Consider the following 22,153-nt stretch of genomic DNA (forward strand, 5'->3'; position numbering starts at 1 on the left):
GTTTGATATTTCAACAATGCTTTTGATTTTGCATTCTTGCAGGTGTTAGAGGTGGCGCTTACAATTCCTAACTTAACGGCTGAATTAATCTTCGTTGAAATTGGCCAAGAATTGATTTATGTACGTACCAGGACGTGGAAACCAATGGAATGTGTTAAAATATTCAAAACCTTCAATTTCCATTGATTTGTACGGGATGGACTTACCCAAACATCGTTTTTATTTTTAAAAAATCATAAAAAGCGAAGAATCTTGAAAGTTTCAAAACATAGTATGATAAAATACGAGTTTAAGATAATGTATGTACATGTCCATGGTTGATGTATTAATGTATACCAAGATTTTTAACATTTAACCTTAAGGTGTCCGTCTTTACCTACCTTCCCCTAGTAACCAGTAGGCGCTGTATTCTCTTCTAAATATGAATCAGCCTCAATCAGTATTCTTCTCTTATTAGTTCTCTTTGTGTGAACTGATCGTGATCATTAAGGTCAATAAAGGACACAATATGGTTTAATAATAAATTATATTTTTACATTGCGAAATTCAATTACCTTTCTTCTGGTGCGTGAGTAATCCAATCTTCAATAATATGATCCCCCTTCCCCTTCCTACCCAAATAAACCATAAAACGCCAACAAAACGTCATGTTCACTTCCACGTCAACTCCGAATCGCCCCTTTAAATGCTTAATGGAAAAAACCTATAATCACCTTCTATTCCAAACGCTTCAAAATCAATAATACCACTTCAACCTTTCCAGACAGCCTGGACAAAACGCCAACTTGCTGTTGGTGTTGAAAGACAAGTTGCAAAGACCATTTAGTCCTAATGTATTCCGGGACGGAGGGGGGGCGAATGTTTCCGTGACCCAAAAGTTTAAATAGTCCCAACCAATTCCGAACCAATTATCGCACATACGCACATGCATGCATTGGCACCGAACATTAAATGGCATTAAAAGTGCTGTTTAAACGGCAAGTGAAGCGAATTAGGCAAAGCAAACACAGCCACAGGCGGCCTATAAGGGGCCGCGATAAGATCACGCTCAAAACGCTCGTGTGACAGGCGAACAGGCAACCGGAACAACAAACAAGAGTCAATTTCGGGAAATAAAAGGATAATAATAATTGACAAATAATGATGCTCTTCTAACTTGGTGGGGAGATGCAGGTGTCAAACAGGTGACGAAAAGATCCTCCTTTTCGGTGGTATGGTTTCCGCAACGCTGCGGTGATGGTGGTGCTCCATAGGTTAAACTGCGCAACTGGTGGCTGTTAGCGGTAAAGCAGCGCGTTTCCAGTGTGCGCATCAATGCACCGAACCGTTAAATGCAAACGGTTTAGTGCACTAACGGCGATATCAATTAACACACTCAAACCGCTCAGCGCGGCGTGCAAAAACCGGCAGCAGCGTGCACACCAATTATGAAATTGAAGAACCCGCGAGGCACAATGCATATTCACAAGCATTACCTTCTGTTTTTTTCCTCTTGAAACCCCTTTCCATCCCGAGTTACCGGTTGTTTTAAAGTGCAGTGTGACAGTGCAAGAAATCATCACCTACGGGAACGGTGAGACGGTGGTTAAGGCAAGTCAGAAGAAGAAGAAAAAAATATACTAGCCTTGACGGGGGTTCGTCGCTAGTTAGCATTTATTTGGGGAAAAAACTCGAAATACACTCCAACAGCAACAAAAATTGATGTCTCTATAAAACGAACCTTGTGCGGGTGCACACAACTGCACAAGACACAGAACAAAAACACACACACACACACAGACTTACATAAAGCTCTCGATTAGCAGAGAGCTTCTCCGAAAATTGCATCCTAACAATTTAAATCCATAATTAAAGTTAATTGGTTTCGCTCGAAGCTTTCAACTTCCAGCAGCGACTATTTGCATGCATTTGCACCATCACATTTACATTTTGGAGTGTATGTGTGTGTTTAAAAACAGCACCGAGCGTAGAAAACACTTAACTTTACCTTTATCAGGGGTAAGGTAGGCAGGAGGTAGGTAGGAGGGCAAGGTAACTGCACGCTCCAGATTCCTCCAGAGAGTGCTTATCGCGATTACGCTGCGGATTAGTGTAAGTGATATGCACTTCCGGTTCCGCTGCACTGCACAAACATACACACACACCCAGACTGACTGACCGACCGACCGCTTGGTTGGCTTGGTTTGGGTCGGTTTGCGTTGGTCGCCGGTTTGGCTGGAGCAACAGACAAAAAAAACTATTATAGTTATGGCACGCGCATTTGAATAAAACCACGATAAACGTCTGTTGGCGCATGTTATTCGTTAATTAATTATAAGCAAAAGCTAAACAAACCGCACACTTCGCTGCCAGCCAACGCAAGCAAGCAAGCAAGCATTGTGGTGTAGAGTATGCTCTGCCTGCGCAAACTACCGATAAGAACAGAGCAACCGATGCGTTTACGCAGTGCCAAGGTACGGTGCCCAGGCAGCTTCGGTTTGGGGGTTGCTATGGTGATCGCGGGCGCTAAATCTGTCAGCCGAAATTTATGCAATCTGCAGCAGCTTTTTAACGGAGCGATGGATGGCGTTGCGCGTTGATAAAAGGTGAAGGAAAGAGGAAAACTTTAGTTCACTTTTTTAAGAAGAGAGTGTAGCATCATCTGTGTGTTTAACCTTAACTGAAACACAGTCTCCGTTTTCGTACCGGGTTTCGTTCTTGACTATCCCACAACAGCCAAGTGTAAATGTGTGAGTGCAAGACGCGTTGTAACTGTTTTAAGGAACGAAAAAAAAAGGGCGCCAAAGGAAAGCGACCGCAATCGGGTCAGGGGGGCTGCAACAGTGCAACTGTGTGTGGTTCCGTTTTTGGTTCGAAATTTAAATGGCGTGAGAAAAGTGGTTCATTGAATTGCGTTCGCTGGGGGCTCCTTCGTTTGCTGGGATGAGAGAGGGAGGGAAGGAGGGAATGAGCACATCCGGTAGGTTCCAATTTTTCTGTTAACGACCGTATCACACAGTCTGGACGGAGACGGTCGTACTCGGTTATAGTGTTTTTTTAATCTGAATTTCAAAGTCAAAGTATAAGAAAGGAAGGAGCACCAAAGAACAATAAATTTTGTGGAAATATTTTAACTTAATATTTATTTATTTACAATGAAATAAAATCAAATATTAAAGAAAATTAATTTAAAATAGGGTAGAAATAAAATAAATTAAATAAGCTATCTATAAAAGATTTCAAATGCGAGAATCAACAACGATCTCGATCTCGATTATTTAATTTCAAACTTTTATACATTCACTTGATCTCCTTTGCTTAGGCCAATCAAACCGCTCTCCCCCTTTAACCAAATAATAATTCTCCATTTCACGTGTGTGTGTGTGTGTGTGCCTGTCAAACCTGACTGTGATCGGCGAGACCTGTCCCACCGTGACCGAAAATAAGCGCTCGAACGCATTACCTTCGCAGGGTAATTGAATTAGTTTTCCTCGCCTTCGATCGATGCACGATTCGATCGCTTGTAGTGCGAGCGCGGACAGGCAATTATTTTCAGGATTTGAGCACGTTCGCACGTTCAGCACATAAAAGGACTAATGCGCTTAGGACTAAGTACCGTTTCCCCTTTCTGCAACCTTCAATCAACTAATCAATTGCAATCCGCACCAAACACACGGTGCTCGATCGATCGATCGACTCAACTCTACCCCCCATCACCGATCGATCGATGTCGTCTAATGTATCATTGCTTTTTCTCACGGTTTACATTCGCCACGCTGTCGCGGTGCGTCGTTCCTATTACGCGTCGTCCACCCCGTTTATGACGCGTCGACCGCTAGTGGACCGTATGCCACACCGCGAATGATAAGAACGGGCCTCCACCCCCCTTATACCAAAACCAGCCATCCCGATTTGGTGACAAGCTTCGATGCACTTCACTCCGAAAAGGCACTCAGGCCTTTCGACCGAGAGCATAATTCATTTTTAATTTATCGACCACGATCGCACGGAGCGGAGGATCGAATTTTATGCTCTCTGCACCAGGTGCTCCACCCATTGCGCTCAGTATGGGCTGCTTCTGGTTGTGCCTCAATCTCGGCCCTTGTCCCAAGGTGTGACCACAGTAAATGAGCACACACACACACACACACACGCGCGGTTACAAAGGACACATTACCTCCCAAGTGACCAAGTTGCCCGCCAATGCCGCTCAGTGCGTGGTGGTGATCGAACATGATGCATGTTTTATGGAAATGATGAGCCGTACCGTTCCAACCCGTCGTCTGGCTGTGGCCTCGTGTTGCAGCAGCCAGCTAGCGCGTGAGCATTGCATTTGCCGGGCCACGGAATGTGAACTGCGAGGCCACGCAGATATGTTATGATAAAATGCGAACCCCAACCCTCCCCCCCCTCCCTCCCCACCCTCCTCAAGCACGGCAAACGAGTTTTGCAAGCGGGCCACACCAAGTTGCATTTTAAATATCACTCCAAATGGAAAGCAAACTAGAAATAAATACATAATTAGCTGCGCGGGTTTGTGCCGTGGCGTCCGTTCTCCCACTGCCACCTGTCTCCAAGATCGATGCCACCGTCCTCCGCTCCCTTTTTGCAAATGCTGGCATCTGTCAACGGAGCACTGCACTGCACACAAGACAAACAAACGCTTCCATTTGCCATTATTGCCCCCAAGCAGCATCGCGGTTGCCCCATCTCATAATCTGTGTGTGCGTTTGTTTGTTTTTTCGTTGCCCTTCTCGTGCACACACTTTTAATTTATGTGTCTCGAAACGTATGGCAGCAATCAGCCATCGGGAGCCATCATGGGAATGATTTGAATTCAGTGTCGTCCGACGCGGATCGGGCTCATTCAACCGGTTTGTTCGAGCTACCCGTGTTGACACACACACACACACACATCCAGGCTTCCCCGATCGTGTTCATGTAAAACGAAATTGCAAATTAATCTGATTTGTATGCAATCATCAATCGACTGGGCAGAGAGCGAGAGAAAAAACAGAAGGACAGGCATTCGAGACGATCCACTGCCTGCACTGTCACTGCAGCCATATCGCCAGCCGGCTGCTGGTTTTTGTTACCGTTTTGATACGATCACGAACGCAAGGTGGTGGTGGAGCTGCCTTGCGCGACGCTGATAGCCCGTGATAGTGAGCGCCCTTTCTCTTGCAGGACCTCTCTGCCTGCCTGCCTAGCGTGGTGTAAAAGGAAAATTATGCAAATCACAAAAAAAGCAAGAAGCACCGTTAAGTGTTGCTCCGAGTGGAGGAATATATTTGTTGTGTGGCATGAGAAATGATTGTCGTGAACAACATAAACGAATGGGTTTTCTTCTGCCAGCTTACCAAACTCGATCGAAAGGGAACAGTAGTTACAGTTCTGTAGTGCGAGCAAGATAACAAACGGTTCTAAAAACATCAAAGGAAACCATAATGTTGTGTCATTTTTGACATTTTTGACAATCGCTTCGATCGTTCCCGCTTCGATCGTGTTTATGAAACAGGCAAGCGATTCTACCCAAATAGTCAGCTCGAACTCCATAGCTGATTTGGGGCTGTTTAACGAAAAATCGTCGTACTTTGTGGGTGAAAAAGAGATGAAACGGTACTTGGTGGAACCATAAAGCTTTTTAACAAGCACAAGGTACTCTTTGGAGCTTTGTGGCTGATTAGCACTCTATGTGTAGGGTGGACCATGGAACTTTAATGCTTGTTAAGAACGTGTACGGAACCGGGGTGGAACTTTATAGCTTTTCAATGCATGACATCGGTACGAGGTGGCTGTGATAGTGTGAAATACAAAAAACGTCTCGTGATTTGTGCTCCAGTTAGATTAGTTATTTGAAGTAGCAATATTATATGAAGCGATTTTGATTTAACTGTACATTATTTAAAATTCTGTGATCGTTATGATTAAAGTTCACAAATACACTTGCACTCTAAGAAAAACAAACAATTGTGTTATTTATTTGAATGATGACACCTTGCTTGACGAAACAAATACAAAGAAAAAGAATCCCCTTTAATGAAACATAAGGAAGCTGCTTAGGCGCTATTTAGAAGGACCACCTGGAACTTTGATGCTGTTTATCTACTGCAAACGGCGAATTTAGATCTTTAGCATGACAAAATAGGCTGCTTAAGCATTTTTTGCTATTTGTGTAGTAATAATGATGATGATAATTTCATGGTGACTATGACTACCATGATAGTCTTTACCGTACGGCCACACAGAACAAACAAACACAGAAAAATGATGTAGCGGAATTTGGGGCAAGTGTGCCATGCGGGGCAAAAGTGACACCAAGCATTTTTTCTTGAAAACTTTAGTTTAATGATCAATTGTGTATACAGTTGGTTGCTTTCCAATGACTAGGTATACTGAGCCGAATTTCATATAGACCAATTGATATTTCCCATTGTTTTGAACTGATTTATATTGAGTTTTAAAATTGAGCTAATTATTATAATTTTTTAATCAAACCAAATAAGCTCACAAAAATCATGCGAACAATCAACCGAGAAAATATTTACACCACCGTATAGCTGTGAAATTTTTTGTGGGGTTAGTTGAAAAAGTTTATTTTTGTCACTAAAAAAATCCATTTCAAAACAGTTACAACTTTTGGGGCAAAAGAGCCATCTCTATTTGGGACAAGTGTGCCACTATCTTTCATAGGCGCAAGCTGTCAAAAATATAAACATTGTTGTAGCGTTTAGCGGTATGGTGCGCTTTTACGAGCGGATTCTACTCCGAAAAAACAGACCAGCAACAACCCATATTGCGATACTGTTTGTAATGAAAAGGGGTTCATTGGTGTCTCAAGACATGCAGGAATACATAGTGGTACAAACGTATTAATTTCCAATTACCTAAGAAATACGGTTATTTTAACCAGGTGGCCGTCTTGCCCCATACGACTGGCACTCTTGCCCCATAGCCCAAAAAACAACGTCTTTTTGGGCCCTTTTTAAAACACTTCAAAAACTGTTTTTTTTTTGCACTTTTTTCAAGCGAAACTCATTTATAAGTAAGGAAATAGATGTAAAATGGTTATGAGATTTAAATCGGCTTTTGAAAAACACGTTTTAATGAGTTATAACTTGAAATGCTTAAGGTGGCACACTTGCCCCAAATTCCGCTGTTTGACAGGTGATGTATACAGACAACTCTCCCTCTCTATCTCTTATTTGAGAGGCGATGGGATTGTCATATAAGAGGGAGTTGCAAATTAGAAAAGCAGAAAGTGTATGAAAAGTTCATACATACTACAAATGCAGTCTGAACTCACTGGTTGAACTTCTATTCCCTGCCAACTATTGAATACGTGCTTTTTAGTTGGCACGTTTTTTCCTACCATTTTTTTCTGAAATTTTTCTAGGCAAGCCATGAGATTTTTGTGAAATTTTCAAAAACCAGTTTTGTCATACAAACGCATGCTTTTTAATTGAATTATCTGCCAACTATCGTGCGTTCAACTAAAACGCGTTCAACTATTAAATTCTTACTGTAGATAGAACATTTAGTGTACAACCTTTACTGTTACGGTAGGAAACTGCGAACACGATGGCAGATTGGAGCAAACATCATTCAATAACCAGGATAACACCATACACAAATAAGAGAGGCTACAGATTTCCGAGAAAGAGCATCAATATCAACCATTCCGTCCATATTCAGTCATCATTTCTACCAATTTGATTTGATTAATTTAATTGATTTGATTCTACCAATTGATTAAAAGATACACTTTTTGAGTGATTCTCGAAGGCAGATCTTGTATCTTCATCAACTCTTTAGCTTTACCTGTCAAATAGTCCTTTTCACTGTATATTTCACCCTGTGCGGCCGTACGGTTAAGCCCACATTACAGTTTCATTGAAATTGAACGTGAACTTTTTGGAGTTTCTTCTATATTTCATGAAATATTTATCACATTATTGCTAAATGTGCACCAAAAGAAAGGATATAAAACATGTTAGTTTAACAAATTAAAAAAATATATTAATCAAATAAATTAAATTCATTTCCTCGTGATTCACCGCTTTATTTGCGGTGATAAAATGATGGTCAGCGGGGAATAATAAGGAAATGCATTTAATTCATTATTTCAACATGTTTTACAGGCTAAGTAGACGGAAAATTGCATGTCTTTTGGTGTAAGATAAACCATATTCTGATAAATATTTAAAAAAAAAACAAAATTTCACGTAAACTTTTAGGTGTAAAGCGATCTTTAGATGTTAAGCCGAAGAAGACATTTAAGTTCTTGCATTTCGTTCAAATACCACGTTAAAGCATTTGAAAATTGGCTTACAACTAGAAACGAATTCATTTTAAAATAAATAATATAGAACATAATGAACAATAGTTTACTAAATATTTATGTTATGTACAACATAATTTTCATATTCTCGTACTATAATACACTTTGAAATTAGAAATAACGGATCAATTCTTGTCTCTCGTGAAAACCTTTTTTTTACATAGACAGTATTGCTAACAGAAATATTCAAAGTTAAGATAACCTTTCGATAATAATTAGCTTCACGCATTATATCAGACACATCGAATAATAAATGTTAATAGAACGAAGAAGAACGTTAATTGGCCGATCTTGTGGTACAGTTGTTAGCTCGTACGACCTAATAACATGCCTCTCATGGGTTCAAGCTCAGAATAAATCGTGCCCAAATACGTACGGCTGAGTAATCCATAACTCACTGAAAGCCAATCCCCACTAGTGGTACATACAGACAGGCCTTGACCACGACAACGATTGTTGTGCCAAAGAAGAAGAAGAATGTTTAGTAAATGTAGTATCATTTATGAAAAATCTAATTAGGAATGCGTTTTCTTTGCATAATCAAACAATAATACAAATGAAGTTAATTAATTATTGTTTTTACATTGCTGCCTCATTTGCTGTGTGATATTATTTCACGGAATGTGATTAGTTTGTTCATTTAATCAGAATAAAAAGGAACTCCTACCTACCAACCTACCTGCACCTTAAACCTACCTAACCACATAAAGTCAGAAGCACCATTAACGCACTATTAAATTATTACAACAATAAACAACTCGCGCATTTAATTCCACTTTTTTATTCGAATTCATTGCGTTAAGAAAATTCTTGCCATGCATACACACACACCACCTGAGAATGTAATCGGATCCGATTCGGAATCGTTGCCCTTTACCTTGCCGAGCCTCACCAGCATCGTGATCGTTTACTTACTCACCTACATAACCTTCCCGTTGGCGAATAAATCTGTCCATTAATGCGTAATGGTTTATGGATCCGCCACCCGATTGCTGTGCCAGTGCATGATCCTCGAACCATAACATTGTGTGTGTTTTTTTGCTGCTCTCGTCGGCCGCGCGTATCGATTTCATATTTCGTTTAATAAACTTTAATTCTCATCCCAAACCACTTGCCACTTGCTCGATGCCACCATTCTTATGAATTGTTTATGAAGGTGTATTCGAATAATATCGCCCAACGAAATGGGCAAATGGGAAGTGAAATTTTCCAAAAACCAAACAAGATAACCCCCCCCCCCCCTCCCCGTCGGCCGTTCCGTTCTCAGCGATCGACAGCGTGGAAATGTGTTTTTCTATTGTAATTAAAATTTCCTCCGTCTCTGCCCGCTGACTACAGCAGCTCCTTACCATCTTCGAGTCAATTATCGCGTCTATTTAACAAAAAATGGAAAGGAAGCAGCTCCGTAACCAAAGGAACGAAACAAAAAAACATGGTTTAAATCATTTTAATTGTGTCAAACCTGTCCGCACCACGGTGCGGCTGCCGGTGCCTGCGAAGACGATCGTGCGCGAGATCATCTCGCCCCGGGGGCCAATATTTATGATCAACCTGCAAACACCCATGACTAATGCACCTGTTGAAAGCAAATTTTATGTCTTTTTTATGATAACGCAGCCCTTTTGGATAGTGGAAGGAACGGAGCAGTGGGAGAGAGAGAGAGATCCGAACAGCAATTAACCAAACAGGAAAGCTGGGAGGGTAATAAGTCAAACCTTCGTGAATAAGCATCTTTCGATGGGCTTTTTTGTGGTCTCTTCTGCTTCCTTCCCTGTGACACTTTTCTTTCCAGCAGCAGGAAGACAAAAAAAAGTAGGCAAAATGGTCAACACACAAAGCGATAAGCATCGAAAGGCAGAGAGCGCAGCACCGCTGTCTTGCATCCGATTTCCATTTCGTGATGGCTTTCCCGCGATGGGGATGAGGTGTTGAGCAATGAATTACCACTTGTCAGTCAGTGGACGAGCGCCACCGGCAACCGTTGTTCCCTTTTGCTCTCTCTCTCTCTCTCTCTCTCTCACACACACACACACACCCAGACAGTAATGGGTCATGGATGAGGGCAAGGGAACAGGAAGCTCCGGTCCCGGACAGCGCAAAGTGATGTAATAAGTTTTACGATCATCAGTTTTGGAATTTATGAATATCCAGCGACCAGGCGAGAGCCCAAGTGATTCTGCCATGCGATGTGTGCGGGTACGTGTACGTGTCTATTTCTATTAATTAACGCAACCGTTCACAAACACTTGGGCGGGCGAGCTGGGGCGAGCTAAGAGGTTACGTTAAAATGTAACAAGCTAACACATTAGAATAAGTACCGGACTCAGGAGCACCGTTTCTAATTTTGTTGCAGGCTGTTGGGAAGCATTTGGAAGAAGCTTGCCCACGGTGGGGACCGATCGTGCAAACGGGAGAGCAGAAAAATATGTTTTTATTGTTTTATTATGCAGCCTCGATCGAATTTTAATACACAAAAAAAACAACAGAAATTTCAGAAAAGAAATGTACCTCCTCCGCCTCCTCCTCCTCCTCCTCCTCGGGAACTGTTGCATTAATATTAATTATCTTAACGATCTGTGATGGTGCGCCCCCCAACGCCTCCCCCCCCCCCCCCCCCCCCCCCCCAAATGCTACAGTGCAAGATCACATTCGATGTGGCGTTTCTATGGTAACATGAAGCACGCACGAACTACAGCCGCACATCGCTCTCAAACAAGGTGCGCTTAATGCAAAGGGAGTGTTAATGTGCAGCACAGGGGAGAAACGGCGTGTGTCCTCCTTCCGCAGAGCCGAATGGGAAGGATTCCTCATTCACGAAACTTTCCTTCCAACACACACTGATCCACAGAGAGAGCGATCATTTCGTAAGCAAGGCTGGCTGTCCCGGTTTGATGGACTCGGAGGCAACAGCGCACTTGTTTTACAACCCAACCCAGACCCCGTCCGAAAGATTCCACATAAATCACGGTGAATTATTAGCCCCCGGGGCACGGAGCAGTACATGGAGCGCACCGTATTCATCGAGTGTGGTGATTATTCACCAGAAAAAGCTATCATAATTACCCTCTCGAGCAGGGTGTACAGATATTGTTCAGCACCTACCAGCTACAACGACCCCGGGGTACTGGACGCACTGGACCGTACCGAGTTCAATTCGCGAGCGATCCCTTGTTGAATAAAGATCACAACGGCAGCAGTGTGTGTTTGCCAAAAAAAAAAAATACACAACCAAGCAGCTACAAGGGACAATAAAACTAATGGTTTTCGTTTTAAGACCATCCTTATCCAACCAAAGAGGACGCGAGAGACAGAAAGAGTGATCACCTCGGGACGGTAAAGTTTCACGGAGCCTATAGGCCGGTTTAAAGTGTTTCGCGGTTTAATTGACGATTTATTAAATAATTAATAGGAGCAAAATGAAAACATCACACGCGTATGCGAGGAAATGGTTTCTTCTCTGGGATTGTTTCCTTCCCTTCTACTTCCGACGGCTGCTTCGGTTATCCCACTACAAAGTGCTGTTTTGTTAACCAAACGTGACGCGTGTATTAGCACCCTTTGGCGCTTACTGTCAGCCTACTGTTCCGAGCGATCACTTCCAGCAAAGCGATCCAGCAAAGGCCTATCAGACGGACATTCGATCAACACGACCATTTACCTTTGGCGCCTATTTACATTATCAGACGATTAGAAACGTCTTAAACCGTGCAGCTCATTCTACCGTGGCCAAGTATCTTGAACTGCTCTTCATTTTCTCTTCCCTTTCCCCCTTTCCTCTCTTTCTTCTCTTTTTATCTTCTCCCCGGCTCATGTTGATCACACGATCGACCAAAAATCCAGAAGCGACACATAAATTAATTCCTAATGAGCAATAACAATAAGGCCGGTGAAATTTTTATGTTTCATCATAGCCCACGTGGCCTCCTGGTCCTCCCCCCCCCCCCTCCCACCACCGCTTGCGTGTGAATATGATACTTCCTCCTTCCTTCTTACTCATCCACTCCCCTTGCCTTCCTACCCACCAACTGCTTTTTCGCCTCTTTTTGCGCGCATTTTGCTCTTCCGCGCATTGCACGCAGAACAGTGATCGCGCGATCGTACGCGCGAGCGCACCAAAAATGCGTTCGCGTTTGGTAGGAATTATAATTTTATTACAACTGCTTCCTACCACCCAACCGCCCTAGCCGCTCCTCTCAGCTTTAAATACAAAAAAAAAGGTTCAACGAATCCACCACCAACTAACCAACCAGTCCAGGCCAGTCAATTCTTGGTTGGGCAGATTTTCTAATTTTTCATTCCCTAACGGACGTGATTACGTGTTGGTCTCAGTTTTGCGCAAGCATAAATTGGCCAATGACTTTGGCCGGTGGATGACAGCAATAAATCACGCTTCCTGCACCGACCGGTGCACCGTATAATTAAAGCCGATGGTCGAGCTAGCTCCGAAAATTTAATTACATACCAATGAGATGAGATCATTCGCCGCGTATGTATGCTGTATGGAGAGACAAAAAAACAGCTTCAGAAATACGTTTTTAAAACATGATAAGCGTATTCAGTTTGGTGTCTCAAAACGATTGCCTAGTTTTGCTTTTTTTGCGAGTTTGATGTTCCAAGCTTTGGACCTACATTTTCATTTCCTACGCCTTAGTTAATGTCCCTGGTTAGATGCGTCTCAACCCTCTTAGGACAGGCTTGTACGGCCTGGCCCCATTAGCATCAGGTGAGCTCGATGTCCGATACGACGACAAATCGTTTCAACATTCGTATTTTGGGTTTGCACATTTGCACCAATGGAAATGGAACTGGAAATGAATTAAAAAAAACCAGCCTGCAAACCGATCGATCGATATTTTCCCTTGCCTTTTGTTTATCGATCCGCTTTTTTGTGCGCCTGAATTTATGCATTGCGATTTGAATTTTAAATTCAGCTACACAAATAAACGTCACGGGAAACGGCATGGCCATCTGATGCATGCATTTATCCTGGCGGTCTGGGCGTTTTTTAGTTTTCTGGGTCTTCCTTCATCAGCCTCGACTGTTTAAACGTGATTGTTTTAAATTTTCCACTCACTCACTTACTCACAATTCAAAAGCTTTTAACAAACCCCAACAATTAGCAGACTCCCGCCGCCGCCTCGGAAACGTTTTCTGTGTTCAAATGCCAGCTCCCACGGGACACGCTCAGCTCTTCGAGGACAGTGGCGTCGACCTGCAAATGAAAAGTAGCACACAGTATGAACCCGGCTTGCACTCAACCTCCACCTCCGATAAAGGCCGATCTGAATATTCATTTACCTAAACGCGTTACATTACGTGCAGGAGCTGCCTAATTGAATCTTCCAATCCAACGGGTGAACTGCAGCAACGAGAAGCTGTCTCAATGGCCGATTGCTCTTAGGGCTCACAACCTTAGGTTCCATTAGTACAGTGCCATCAAGTACAGCGATTCAGCTTCAGCTTTAGCGGCCCAAAAATCGGCTCTTCTTCAGTGGATGGCTTTTCCTTTTGTTCCCCGACGCACTCTGCCTGTGCTGGAGAATTTTCATAATTTCAATTAAATATGTAATGACATGTAAAGTAAATTAGTGCAATATTTACCCAAATATAATAAAAAGCGGTGGAGGAAAGAATGATCGTGGAAAGAAACGGACATGCTGCTGCTGCTGCTGCTGCTGCTGCTACCACTGATAATGATGCACCGGGGCCGTGTTTGCCGAGCGCAACGACGATGACCCCTAGCGATGGATGATCCGGTGGTTCAACCCACACGATAAACCGGTCCCCGGGTTGACCCTTTCCTGTAGCCAAACCGCAAAAACAGCACAAGGGGTGAAATCGTTTGATTAATTCAATGTAAATAGCAAGATAAGTTTAATAGCCTTTAATGTTAGCATGAAACCTCATAAACAAATGCTTTTCTCACCTCTCTTACCTTACCGCCTCGTACCGAAGGGGGGGGGAGGGGGCGGGGGGTTCCAAAATCATCTTTTTGGCGCAATTTCCCCTTCCCCGGTGGCCGGTTATTTTTTGGCAGTGGAAAACTTTACGGTTCGCGCACGATCCTCCCCACGGTGCAAAGTGTTTCCGAGCTGCCGATGGATTTTTCAATCCTTTTTCTTTATTGCTGCAGGCAGGTTGAAGCGCGATCGTCAGCGTGATCGTGACCATCATCATCATAATCATCATTATGAGGTTTGTATGTGTGTGATGAGTGCTTGCTGTGTGGACAGTAAAATTTTGTGACTATTAAAACAAGGGGATTAAACACGCACGGTATTAAAGTATGCATGCAATAAAGTTTTTATTTCGATGATTCAACCAGAGCCATTTTCACCGCTCCACGTTGGCTTTTAATTGTGGTTGGAGCGTTTTCAGAGTGGCTGTGGTATAAGCGGCCATGCGGACTCGTTAACGGGAAGGATAATGACGGATTAGAAGCTGTGTAGCGATGTGTTGGCCAATGGATTTTGTTTTAATTTCTTTTCACCCCTTTCCCCCTCCCCTCTCCTCTCTGCTCGCTTCTTTCTTATTTTGGGTGAGAAAGAGGCTATGAAAACGTTTATGTTTCCCCACACTCGGTGGAAGCGACATGGGTTGAGGTGGAAATAATTTTTCCAAACATTTATTCCATCTTCCCATTTCTAAGCGGGGAAAACTGTTGAAAACGGGCCGTAAAACTTTTGTGCCAAAATGTGTTTTTTACCCTTCCAAACCGGAAAGAAGCAAATGCCAATTATGTTGAATTTATCATGCCATGTATCTGGTTTGGTCAACATACGTTGAAGCAAACGTGTCGTGTTTTGAGCCGTTGCACGTCGCTTCAGACGCTTGTGACAAATGTAGACGAACGCCGTCACCATCACTTCACACGGCTTGTTTGTCGACGGACTTTGCTTATCGATTGCTTGCCAATCAATGCGCGCGCAGCTCGCCAAGGTTTCCGTGTTTATTGAGCGGAATAATTCATTTTACTGCTCGCTGCTCATTACAAGCACCAAGTGCCCACCCCGTTTCGTTGCCATTCCATTCCAAACCCTCCTCGCCACACCAAAGCAAACGAAGCACAAAGCCCCATTCTAATCACATAAAATAATTAGCGACCAACGGTTGGGGGATGTTTTGTTTACACCGGGCGGTTTTATTATCACTGGCAATCGATGGTCCAATGATTGGACACAATCGATCTACGAAGGCTGATAACAAACTATCACAGTCGGGTAGGGTGCGTACTGTTTCTGAGGATGTAGGATGGGAAGACGGCGAAAGGGGTCTGTAGTACACGATAGCAAAAAATATGAAATTAAATCCTTATTTGTGCAAACGCACTGCCGCTTGCGTAAATAATACTGTTGCGTCGTATGGCCGGCCTGTGTTTGCATTGCATTTCAGGTGGATTGAGTTGCATTTAATGTTGTCCTTCCCCTTCCAACCAGGGGTATTATGACAGCCCGTGGAGCTAATCAGGTAGTGGAGTGTCGATGGGGCGATGATATGAATATTTATTTAGCGCCCTAACCGCCTGACGACGACGACGACGACGACGTGCAAATGACGTGAAATCTATATTATTACGCTAGTAATTATGATGATCACTCGCTGGCAACCGAGTCGCCAGGCGCGCGCGCGCGTGTGTCACATTTTGAACCAGTTTCCATTGCGCCAAACCCCGCCTAACGGCTTGCGCTAAACGCGCTGCGCAAGCAAACAAGGAACGCAAGGGCTGTGTTAACGGTACATAAATTAATTAAGTCTTTCCTTCCTCGCTCTCTCCCTCTCTTTGCTTCCATTGCTTAAGAAATCACGGATACGGACGGTGACACACCTAGATGCCTTGGGGAAGGGAGGGCTGGAAAACCGCAGCAACATATTCAAAAAAGTCCTGTTGGCATTCCACGCGCATCAACAAAGTAGGCGAATGGATTTCTTTTGAATTGCATAAACATCGTGCGCTACAAAGTGCCGGAAGAGAGAGAGAGAGAGAGACAGATGCTTTGATTTCAAAATGGCGCCCGAAGACACGGCAGAGCATAAGTAGTACAAACTGTTTTACTATTCATTTTCCACCAAACGGTGAAACGAATGGAAGCGTTTATTATCGGCGCATCGATCAGCCAGCTCTCGATGGAATGTGAGCCAGATACACACACACATTCATTATGAAAACAACCAACCCGGGAGCTCGGTGGAAGGAAATTATCGCCCGTTTATGCCAACCACCACCACCACCACACAACGAACGTCCGTGTGTTGCACATCGAGAGATTCAAAATCGCTCGGAAGACGAACCTCTGTTGGGCCTTTTTTTTTAAAGCTGTCTAGGAAGCGCTAGAAAGAAATTGGCTCACCGAGACGATTGCATATTCAACAGTAGGCGGCGTCTAATCATAAATTCAAATCATGCATTTCTTTTCTTGCTCCAAAACCGCCAACCCATCGATGAGACCGGTTGCTATGCACGGCCGCTTAGCTTGGCTGAAAAGAACGTCCGCCATTGAAGCAACCGTACCGGTTGATTAAATTTGTGTGTGTGTGTGTGTGTGTGTGTGTGTGTGTGTGTGTGTGTGTGTGTGTGTGTGTGTGTGTGTGTGTGTGTGTGTGTGCGTGTGTGTGTGTATGTGTGTGTGTGAGTGTGTGTCTCTCTCTCTTTCGGTTTAGTGGTTTAATAATTCGTTCGTAAGTAAAAGCTTATAAATATGGCCAGTCAAACAGGCCACGCCAAGCAACCAATCGAATAAAAACTCCGAAGCAAATAAGCCTCCTCAACTGCGGTTCGAACTCATTACCGCTAATTAAAAGATTATTAAAAGTCAAAAACAAGACGCACCCAAAAGTGCGCCTTTATACGCATACGCAAGTGTGGCGGGAGGGTTGCGCAAGTGGGAAAGAGTGTCCATCACCATATTTTCAACCTGTTTTCTTTCGTTTTTGTTGCCCTCCTCCCGATCCGTGTAATTAGCTGATGGAAATCTAATCTAATTACAACCGTCCCATTATCGCCTTCGAAACAACCACTTACTGGCAGCTACTACTACTAGCCTACAACTACTGTTGCCCGTTGTCTATTCTCATCAAATGGGAAGACTGTGTCTCTGCTCTAATAGTGATTCTCTTCCAGTTCTTCCCGTGGGGTGAAAAGCTCCTTAACGCCCTCGGCAAAGGGGAATGGGCAGGAAGAAAACAATGTTAAAAAATCCCCCCTCTCCCCCCCCCCCCTGTTCCTGTCAGTTCCTTGGTACGTATATCGAATATTTATTTATTCCAGTTCACTATCGTCTTGTTATATTTTTATGGGTTATTAATTTGTGACTATTTTGTCTCTTTCTTTTCGCTTCGCTTTGCCCTTTCTCGTTTCCCACTCATATTCCTTTTGCTTGAGTTTGGGTGTTTCTTTTTCGGAAGTTCCACTTGTTAATTTTTATCCCCGCTTGGCTGTATGGGCCACTCCCGAGGTACACCCGCCGTAAGGGTAAGGAAACTTTGTCTTAGAATGTTAATGATACATTAATTTTTAGTGTTTTGCTTTTTTTGAGAAAATTGAAGCCAATGCAGACCAGCACGATTTCCCATTCCATAACTTAGCTTTCCTTCATCTCTCCTCTCCCCCCCCCCCCCCCTCTACCTAGTTTGGCAGCTTGTACAACAGCTTTTCATATTTCACGTACCGGTGGCGTCCAATCACGGGCCGCACAGTGTGTGTTGGTGTGTGGGTTAATTTGGAAAAATGGTAATACACACTAACACAGCTTGGCGCGTTTGTAAATTATCCCGTTTTTTTGTCGAGGCTTTTGCTTACTAAAAAGCGTGCAATGGACGTGTTTTACGCTTTATTTTCGGGGGTTTGCAGTTGAAATTAATTAGTGCCCCAAGACGCTTTCCTTGTCGCGGGAGGGTTGTGTTAAGTGGACGATACATATGCCCGCGTTAAAAAGCTATTCAAATTCACGGCACAACTACAAAACTCGTCACACACACACACACAAAAGACCTTAACAACGTTCACACCTTCACCCTTCAAAGGCACCCTTTTGCAGTACATTGCAGCCCCGCGGTTTCCCCGGGCGTGGGCGTAATGTGTTGGAAAATTCATGCCAGAATAATGAAACATCACAGCGAAATTATTAGTAAACAACAGCATGTTTAACGCTTCCGTGTATGCGTGTGTTGGGGAGGTAAGAAAGAGGAAGATGAAGGGCGTGTACACTTTAGCTATGCCATCAGATCCATCCAACCCCGTCCGGAGTAATGGCTCGATCCACCATTCAACCCGTCCGCACCACATATAATGCGGCCTTTGTTGCTTTTTATCATTTCAGTTTAATGACGGACGGTTTAACCCTGCTGGTGTGGTGTAACAGTAACGCTCACCATGTTTTATTTTCCTCTTTCAACGACTTTAGAAAGTGGTATCATTTCGTCAATCCCGGGAGGGAGGACTGTATCGTGCAGCGATGAGGATGACAGTACAGCCCGTTCGTTGATTTTTCCTCCGAACCGATGTTGTTTGGGACGAAATCTAAAAATGGATGTCAATGTATAAGAACGTGAGTTTTCAATTAGCGATAAGACGGCTAGCGGATACTTACATGTTCCACCCCGGTAGGCTTGAGGGATCTGTCGTCGTACAGTCGTTCGTGCTTGTATCGGCATGGTCCATGGGATGTCCATCGTGAGCCAAAAATATCATCATCACTGCAAAAGACACGATACACGATTGTGAGTGGAAGTTGGCAAAGATTCAAGTGGATGAATTAAAATAGATCGGATGATACAATTTCGTTGTTGGGAGATCAATTTATGAGGGTTATTCGCAACAATAGTCTTAAAAAGGTTCTAGCTTATCGCGGGAAAAAATATATAATTTGGGTTATTGTAAATAAATAATAAATAAAAATGAATAAAATATTTTTTGTAATCCTCGTTTCTCTGCACTATTCTAAAGGTTACGATTGTATCAGATATGTACTAAGTTGTAATAAAGCAGCTGGTTAAGCAAGCGCGGTGGAAGAGTGTAGACAATAAAATATTAATAATAATAATAATAATAATAATAATAATAATAATAATAATAATAATATTATTATTATTATATAATACAGCGCCTATAACAACTATATGGACAAGCGGAAAATCCATAAGATATAGATAAAAGCAGTGAATGTATGAGTTGTGCCGAATACTATTTTACATCTTCGTATATTTTTTTTTACAAATTTTTTTAGCTCGTTTTTACACGACTTATGACAAAAAAACAAATTTATGGTCGTACCATAACGATAAAGACACATCGAAAAACAGATTTTATGTGCTAACTAACGCATTTGAAAATCGTTCAAAAATATAAATAACATATTCTAGAAAGGTTTTAAATAAATATATTTTTGGACGATTTGTAAAAAGTGTTTTTATAAATTATTTTAAGGTTTTATAAGTTTTATAAGAGTAATTATCAAAATATATTTTTTTAAATATCAAAAAAAAATCACCAAAAATTTTTTTTGCCTGTAATGATGTTTTGAAAATGCAAACACAGGTATGTAAAACGATTTTAAATTTTTTTTATTAAACTGCCATGAGAACCTTATCAATTTTGTGAACAACGGTTCAAAAGCGACACAAAAAGCTAAACAACGATTTTTTTAGCATAATCTAAATATTTGCTGCTGTTACCTACATAGTTGAGGAATGTAATCCTAGCCCGATATTTTTTCCTCCCACCACCCACTTCACCATCGATGTTCTCTTAGACCGCTACAAAGTCACCGGTAGCCGTCTGCTTGTAGAGCTTAGTAGTGAATTCGTTAAGTAGTGTATGAGCCTAAATAAGGACTGACTGAATTAGTAATGTGGTATTTACATGTATTAGATAAGTATTTGTAATGTCGGTAAGAATATGTGTTTTTCGAAGTGTCTTTATAGTTATGGTACGACCATACATTTGTTTTTTCGTCATAAGTAGAAACATCGATAATTATAGTAACAATAAAATTAAACAAAAAATTATAAAAATAATAAAAACAACAATAATAACAGTAACAATCGAATTAAAAATAAAAATAATAAAAATAATCATTAAAGAAAGGAATTGGTTTCAGTTAGAAGTGATATAAGCTTCAATGAAATTGAAATAACTCATCAGAAAGATAAAAATATGAAATTGTGCAAATTATCACATCATAAAAGGATAAATTGTATTAAAACTCCTCTTTAATAACCCCCTTTCGCCAATACATTACTGTGAATGGTCCCTAGGGAAGGAATTGAAACGCAGCACACTGTCTACACTGTCTCGAACAACAACCCCCCCACCCCCATCCCCCCACAAAATCGCCACAAAAAAAAATGCATATTTGTCATTGTACGTTCTCACTCCCACCGACGCGGTATTACCTCCCTCCAAAATATTCCCCCTTCATCATACAAAACAGATAATTTCCAACATCTTAACTACACTGCACTACACCCTCCCACACGGGCAAGGATGGAAGCTAATATAGCAACACCCAGCACCCAGTTTCTTGATTAGCCGAAAAGAAAGTCAGACGGGGACAGCGAAACGGTGCAGGCAGGATGAAACTTTCTGTCTGTACGTAACTTCCTAGCCATCCCAGCCCAGCCCAACGGCCAAACATTGGACATGAAGACGAAAGTTTTGAGCAACCTTTCTACTTGGCGGCAAACGGTATCAACGGGCCATCAGTCGGGCAAGGATGTAGTGGGTTTCTGTTCCTGTACGTAGCAGGATGATATATGCGATGGATGTCTCAATTACCGTACCGATACCGATGTGCTTCCCCGTCTGCGTCTGTCTGTACTGTGGCCATCCACAGACACACACACACACACATGCAAACCCCCAATTTCGGAACCGTAAAGCAATCGAGGACGACATTGGTTGCTCATTTTCACCCCCCATGTCCATCCCTAACCCTCCGCGCGCCGCGAAGAGGCTGGTCAGAACAGTGGCCAGATAATTTCACGCTTCGCTGGACGGGTTCTTCGGGATGTGATGCCGGACACCGGTGTACGCGGCAAAAAGGCGGCCGTGTATGTTTGTGTCTGTCCCGAGAGTGCAAAACTGGACAAACTTTCTGATTTATAGAATGGTTCATTAAAATGATTTAATGAGCGATGCCGACCAACCACCAAACAAAAAAAGAAGAAGAACCGGAACGGTTAGGTACGGTTTGGCATACAAAATACGTTGCGGATTCCGGGCGGCACCAAAACGAGGGACTGCCATTAGTTCCAGACGCGCTCGCGCGTGGTAGTAAGATGGTGGCCGAACCGAGTCCCTGGGTTCCGTCAGAACGCGGGCACATAGGATGTTCTGTTTCTGGTAAAAAGGGAATTAAATATTCACCAGCGCACGTACTGGTTGCTGGTCGGCGTACACGTTTAATTATAGTGAACGGAGTCTGTGTGTCTTGTCCGGGCCCGAGAGAGATTCATGGAATTTTGGGGAGCGAAAAGAAGATTGCACAGATCGAACGTTTTACTGTCTTATTAAAGATGGTGCCGCCTGATTGAAGCAGTTCAAACACATTCTTTGCATTTAACACTCGCTTCAAACTCCCCCCCCCCCCCGAAAAAAGGAACCATTTTCCAAACCCCAATCACATTGCGATTTCAATAAGGAAAACTGGCCGGTTGGTGCAAAAATTGCACTTCCTGTTTCCGTCTCCAGTTCCACGGGCGGTGGTTGCAAAGCTGCAAATGATGATGATCGAGATTGGTGCACACAGCGATTTCACTCCGTTTTTTCTCTAATAGACACGACGACGTTTCGCTTCATTTCCGGTTAGGATGGAAAAAAACACACACACCAACGTG

General features: G+C 42.8%; 2 long non-coding RNA genes across 4 annotated transcripts; one reads left to right on the top strand and one right to left on the bottom strand.

Annotated features, from left to right (window-relative positions):
- Window positions 1-12,277: 12,277 nt before the first annotated feature.
- Window positions 12,278-20,113, bottom strand: LOC121601621. 3 transcript variants are annotated; one of them, XR_006006142.1, is made up of 7 exons: window positions 19,995-20,113; window positions 18,907-19,012; window positions 18,689-18,836; window positions 14,256-14,541; window positions 13,922-14,121; window positions 13,619-13,854; window positions 12,278-13,532 (listed from the first exon to the last, which is right to left on the bottom strand). It is a non-coding gene; the product is annotated as an uncharacterized LOC121601621 (long non-coding RNA). The 3 variants fall into 3 exon arrangements; XR_006006143.1 differs by having other exon boundaries at window positions 13,619-13,849; window positions 14,247-14,541; XR_006006141.1 differs by having other exon boundaries at window positions 14,247-14,541.
- Window positions 18,219-19,057, top strand: LOC121601622. Its single transcript, XR_006006144.1, has 3 exons — window positions 18,219-18,492; window positions 18,637-18,864; window positions 18,924-19,057. It is a non-coding gene; the product is annotated as an uncharacterized LOC121601622 (long non-coding RNA).
- Window positions 20,114-22,153: the final 2,040 nt, after the last annotated feature.

Source organism: Anopheles merus, unplaced genomic scaffold (genome assembly GCF_017562075.2).
Source record: "Anopheles merus strain MAF unplaced genomic scaffold, AmerM5.1 LNR4000128, whole genome shotgun sequence".
In the NCBI taxonomy this organism is placed as follows: domain Eukaryota; kingdom Metazoa; phylum Arthropoda; class Insecta; order Diptera; family Culicidae; genus Anopheles; species Anopheles merus.